This window comes from Mesoplodon mirus (assembly GCF_964341445.2).
Source record: "Mesoplodon mirus genome assembly, contig: HAP1_SCAFFOLD_1133, whole genome shotgun sequence".
NCBI classification, from domain to species: domain Eukaryota; kingdom Metazoa; phylum Chordata; class Mammalia; order Artiodactyla; family Ziphiidae; genus Mesoplodon; species Mesoplodon mirus.
In genome coordinates, this window is record NW_028294936.1 from 15000 (window position 1) to 20773 (window position 5774).

The 5774-nt window shown below is 42.6% G+C and overlaps 1 pseudogene across 1 annotated transcript; it reads right to left on the reverse strand.

Annotated features, from left to right (window-relative positions):
• Positions 1-720: 720 nt before the first annotated feature.
• Positions 721-5500, reverse strand: LOC309797863 (3-hydroxyisobutyrate dehydrogenase, mitochondrial-like; annotated as a pseudogene). Its single transcript has 2 exons — positions 5387-5500; positions 721-4668 (listed from the first exon to the last, which is right to left on the reverse strand). The product of its transcript is annotated as a 3-hydroxyisobutyrate dehydrogenase, mitochondrial-like (transcript).
• Between the last annotated feature and the right edge of the window lie 274 nt (positions 5501-5774).

The following is a 5774-nucleotide window of genomic DNA, read 5'->3' on the forward strand; positions in this document are numbered from 1 at the left end:
TTTTAGACTGATAGTTAGAAAAATCTTACTAAGTTTATTCATTTAGAGGAAATCTGTGCAAGCCTCTGAAACCAAGAGGTATTGTATCAAAAGAGATAAGGTCACTAGACACTTATGTAAGAGCTACTTCTTCCTCAAATGGCCACCATTAAGAGGAGAAACTATTTGCTGTATTTTCTGACTATTACGTTACCAAGAAGTAACAATGCACCTTTAGGAAACTAGTATGAAAGAAAAACATAATAAAATTTTTTGCAGGTGACTCTTTGATCTCATAGGTGTGTGTTAATTTTCCAAAGTTGGCACTGGATCCTGCCTTTACAAAATGCTCCTTGAAATATCACATTGAAAATCTTCTCTTTTACTCCTTATTGTAAACACTGTGTTTAAGTGTTTAAACACTTTTTAAGAAGACCAATAAAAAATATGGACTACGGGGCTTCCCTGGTGGCGCAGTGGTTGAGAGTCCGCCTGCTGATGCAGGGGACACGGGTTCGTGCCCCGGTCTGGGAAGATCCCACATGCCACGGAGCAGCTGGGCCTGTGAGCCAGGGCCGCTGAGACTGTGTGTGCAGAGCCTGTGCTCCACAACGGGAGAGGCCACAGTAGTGAGAGGCCCGCGTACCGCAAAAAAAAAAAAAAAAAAAAAAAAAAAAAAAATATATATATATATATATATAGAGAGAGAGAGAGAGAGAGAGAGAGAAAGAGAGAGAGAGAGAGAGAGGGAGAGAGAGAGAGAGAGACTATGAAATTATTTTTCCAATAGTGAAATTGTGGAGAATACATCTTGCATTTCTACTGTATTCCCGCAAAAAGAGGAAGTTCTTTTCCACAAAGACTCTCATCAATGTTAACTCTGGGAGAGAAGTATTTGTAGTTGTCTCATGCTTTGTGGTGAGAGACTCGCACTTTTTCCCCTGTCTCTATTGTGGGAAACAGGGCACACTTTGGGCTGAGAATTCATGCTGTGGTCGGAAAAGAAAGAAACGAAAAATACCCTCATTAACACTGCTCTTTAACAAGTTCAGCAAATGGGCTTCAGGCGTTCTAAACAGCAGCAATTAAAAAATAACTTTAGATTTCATACATTTCTTCCAGTAGGATGAAAAGCTGAGGTATGTTAACTTTAATTTTATGGTTTGCGTGAATACCGAGTTCGATTACTCCCTGTCAAAGCAGAAATCAGCCTCTTACAGGGAATAAGTGCTAATTAAGCAAAACAGAGTAAGCATGTTATATGAAGTATATTTGATTCTTTCCTGTGCACTTTGGCTGCACAAGCTCTAACCACAGTTTCCGGAGGGACCATCAGTGCTCCCTAAGAATGCCAATGCAGTGTTCCGTCCAGTTAGTGGGGTGCAGAGACCAGTCAGAATGCTGATGCTTTCCACAAAGGAGATGGGGCTAGGGAGGCAAATGCAATCAGGGAGTATTAGCTCTGTCTTGTGTGCCTGCTACAAAACCGTGTCCTCTCAAGACTGCTCTATCCCTTCTTTGCTTTATTCGTGTATGTGTAAGTTTGTATATGTAAGCTTTACAAGTCTCTCCTAAGAGAAAACTGAAAATGCCCAGGAAAAAGACAAAACTGCTTCAACAGAGAAAGGTCTCTCTGTTCCAGTTGAAGAGGATATAGAGTTAATAACAGGAAATATCCATCCCCTGAAACTCTATGAAACATGGATGCTTCCACAATTTACTCAAGGTCTCACTGACCAGGCTATAAGTAATTTTAATTATTATTTCTTATGGTTATGGTTGATAAAAAGTCTCAGTGGTATGCTAAAAATCTTTAACACTTGTTGACCTTTTTTCTTGATAGCTTTCCTCCTCCCAGGCTCCAGCCAACAGTAGCAGTAACAGATATCCAGATCTTAAGAGGATAGAAGTATAATGGTGCACTGAATATGGAAAGGAAGAACCAGTAATGGTTCCTATACATTCATAACGCGAATCAGCATCAAACTAAGCTTCCCCAAGAAGAAGCTGACAGCAAATAGTTCCTCCTCTTAATGAACTGAGGAAACAACTTTGAAGTTATCCGTAGCCACCGCTTCTGAAGCAACCAGTAGCTTTGCAACTATTAGTTTACTTGTATTAGATTAATTTATATTAGAGTTTATTTAATGCAATTGCTCACAAATTTTAAACCATTTTGTAGAGTAGTGTTCTGTATCTGTTTAAATGAAATGCTTTCCTAAGCTCAAAATCAGTGTTTTTATGTTGTGTAAATTATGAAATTACTGTGAAATATCTGGTAAACTTGATAGGAAACCCCAGATGTCAGCACTTTGCTGGGCAGGAGTTAAAGTGGCCCACACCATTAGCCCTCATCAGGAGCAGTAGCAGTGGGCTAAGTCATAAGGGCACGCCCGTCCATTACACTCACCCAGGATACTGTGAGTGAGAAACAAAGGGCAGTCAGACAGGGACCTCTATGCTCAGATTCCACTGCCAAGAAATGGCCTAAGTCAGCTCTTGTTGTTGAAGAAAATAACCCTTTAGGAATCAGACTGAATCCTATTTTAAGTTTTAGAGGAAGAAGGATACTATTTAAACATTGATGAAATGTGCCTCTCTTTTTATATCAGCATAGAAATTTATTTGAATTCAAAAGAATATGGTTATATTTAGCATAGTGTAATAATTATCTAAAGCACATATCATCGTTGGCTCTGAAACAGTTCTAAAGATGTCATTCTTTTGAAGTCAAAAAATATGCAGTAAAAATGGACAAGGAAGCAAAAATATGAAAAAAACAAGTTTGCTGAGTATGGGAAGTTGTTACAAGAGGGGCACAACAAGATAATGTAACAGAGTCCAAATTACATAACATGCAGCAAGGAGTTCTCTTGCTTTAACAACTCCTAGAAATTAAACCAGTAATCTCAATGCAAGAATATCACCACTGGGTTATTTAACAGGACAAATTTTCTGAGGGACACAGGTAGTAATTCACTCTACTTCCCCTTTCTCTAATATCTTTTCTCACACCAATTTCTTTTCTTTCCTCGAGGATAGATTTTATCCTGTTGAAAACAATTTTAGTTTTATTTGTAAAGTGGAGTAAATAATATCCTGAGTGAAGTAGGCAGAGTTTTAGCTGAAGATGCTCAGGAATCAAACTTTTGAAAAAGGCCAATCAGCTAGCTAGCTAGCAGTTACCATCAGTGGCTTGCAGAAAAAAAAAATTACAGATGATATGTTTGCTAAATAGATAAAAAGAATAAGCAGTTTAGAATGGGCGAAAAATCCCAGGATCTACTGTGACCTAGACCAGAGGTGCCTAAACTTTTTGGAACCAGGGACCGGTTTCCTGGAAGCAAATTTTTCCAGGGAGGGGGGGCGGGGTGTGTGAGGTTCAGGCGGTAATGTGAGCCATAGGGAGCAGCAGATGAAGCTTAGTTGGCTTGCTTGCGACTCACCTCCTGCTGTGCAGCCCGGTTCCTAAGAGGCTGTGGACTGGTACCCGTCCAAGGCCAAGGGGTTGGGAACCCCTGACCTACACACTCAAAAGCAGACAGTTGACCTTTGATTAAGCCCATTTTCCTGTGGAGTGAGCCATAAGGGGCTCCAAGACACAGTTTGGTTTCAATGTTTCAGTGTTCACAGCCAGAGGGCAAACTCAGAATGTCTCCTCCTCTTGCAAAAACTGGACCACGGATGAGAAGTCTTTTTTTTTGAGTAGCCCTTCACGCACAACATCCCTGCAGATCTGATGGGCTTGACTGCCCAGAAGGACTGGGCTCTTCGTGCTGGTAGCAGAGTCTCATGCTAATCCCAGATCCTTAGCCATTATAGTGTTGCTCCGAATCCGCCCTGATAGTAATTAGCCGAGGGAACTCCATCCATCACCCCAGGTACAGGATTATAAGTGTCACTTGACCAACATTGTCCTGAGCTCGTATTTAGGATTTTAGCCAAGAGTTTTGGGTCAAGCCCTAACCTGAGTCCCAGATTCATAGCTTCAGCAGTTCCAATCCTACTAATAGCTAACAGCAAGTTTGTGCAGATCTTCGAAGCCTGGCCAGTCCCAACAGCTCCACGATGCACCACATGGGAGCCCATGCACCACAGCAGCTCAACCCCTCCCATCCTAAGTGTGAGGTTGCCAGATCGAGCCATTCCCACACTACCAGAAACAGGGGCATCCGTGAAAACCGCTCCCATTTTCTCAACTTCTTTGGCCAATTCTCCGAAAACCATAGGATCAACAGTACTGGAATCTATTAATGGTGAGTCTTTCTTCACTTTTTTTTGAATTCCATTTGCTCCACAATAAGCTTCTAGTGCATTGATGCATTGTAATAATTCTGTCACCTTTTTCGGCTACATCCCCTGCAGAAGACACTACAGGGTTCATCTGCATCTAGAAGCTCTTTGCATGAATCAGGGAACACATCAACAACGGTGAGTGGCTAGCCATGTTTCATGAGCTCTTTTGCCACTGGACTCCCCACGTTGCCTACTCCAATGAATCCAACTGGAGTCTTGGAAGCTACTGACCTAGAACACAGCGCTGCAAGGCTGGCCACCACTGGCTGCTGCAGACGACTCCCTGTACCGGAGGCCGGAGGTGGCTCCACGGAGACGGAAGGAGGCTGCCACGCTGCCCGCGCCCCTCCTTCTCACGGTGACCTCCTCGACTCCCGGCTCACCCACTGGCTGCTATAGGGTGCGTGATGCGGAGGGCCGGCTCGGCTGTGGCGATTCTTAATACCTCTTTGGTACTAGGTTACACATACAGTTTCACCTAGTGAGCGACTTAACAGAAGGAATTTTTTTCTACGGCATTTTTGTGGCACAGCAGATAGAAGCGAGGTCACTATTTCTTTGAAAAACTGAATTAATATAGAAAGTCATGATTCATTCTACAAATATGCTGAGTCAAAGAAACGTGAAAATTGATGCGATGGAGGAAGAGCGCTAGACTTCCCTGATGCTCAACTGGCGCCTTTCTTCTGGTGTCAGAACATGGTTGTGTAACTCCTTTAATCCCAGTGGATTTTCCAAAAATTCCAGAATCTTCAGATTTTGGTAGCCCCTGTTTACTGCCTTTGCCCCCCTATGCCAAATCCCACCCCACCCCGCACACATTTATTTTTTACCAGTTGTCCTCCGGGGTGTTTTTCTTTATATAGTTATTGCAGCAGTTTGTTAGACTACTGACCCCCAGTGCAAATGCCCCTCCCCCCGTTTTCTCACCCTGTGTAGTTTTGTTCCACCTTGACCTGGGCTTGGTCACGTGACTTGCTTTGGCCCAATGGCATATCAAGAGCTGAAGCTTGGAGAGTACTCGTGCTTTAGGGCTTGTCCTCATGGAAACCTGACATGTTAGGAAGCCTGGCTAACCTAGTGGAGACTAGGCACAGGCCACAGCCAGCACCAATGGCCAGACATGTGAAAGCAACCAGCCCCAGTCCAGCAACCAGATGATGGCAGCCTCAGTAGTCACCTCAGGTGAAAGCAAGATAGATCCACCCAGGAGATCCCAGCCCATTCCGCTGATTCACAAATTGTGAGGAGATAAAGTGCCTGCTGTTTTAAACCACCAAGCTTAGGAGTAGTTCATCACACAGGAAGAGATATAACTATCTTTACTGTTAGATTATCTTCCCATTTTATACCATGTTTCCCCTCAAACGACTGTTCCTTTATCCAAGATTCTAGAAAAGAAATAACAACTGATGAGGCTGATAGAGCCTTAACATTTTTTATAAGTTTTGTAAACTTTTAAAATAACTGTTAATAAAATCAATATTTATTTGATCACA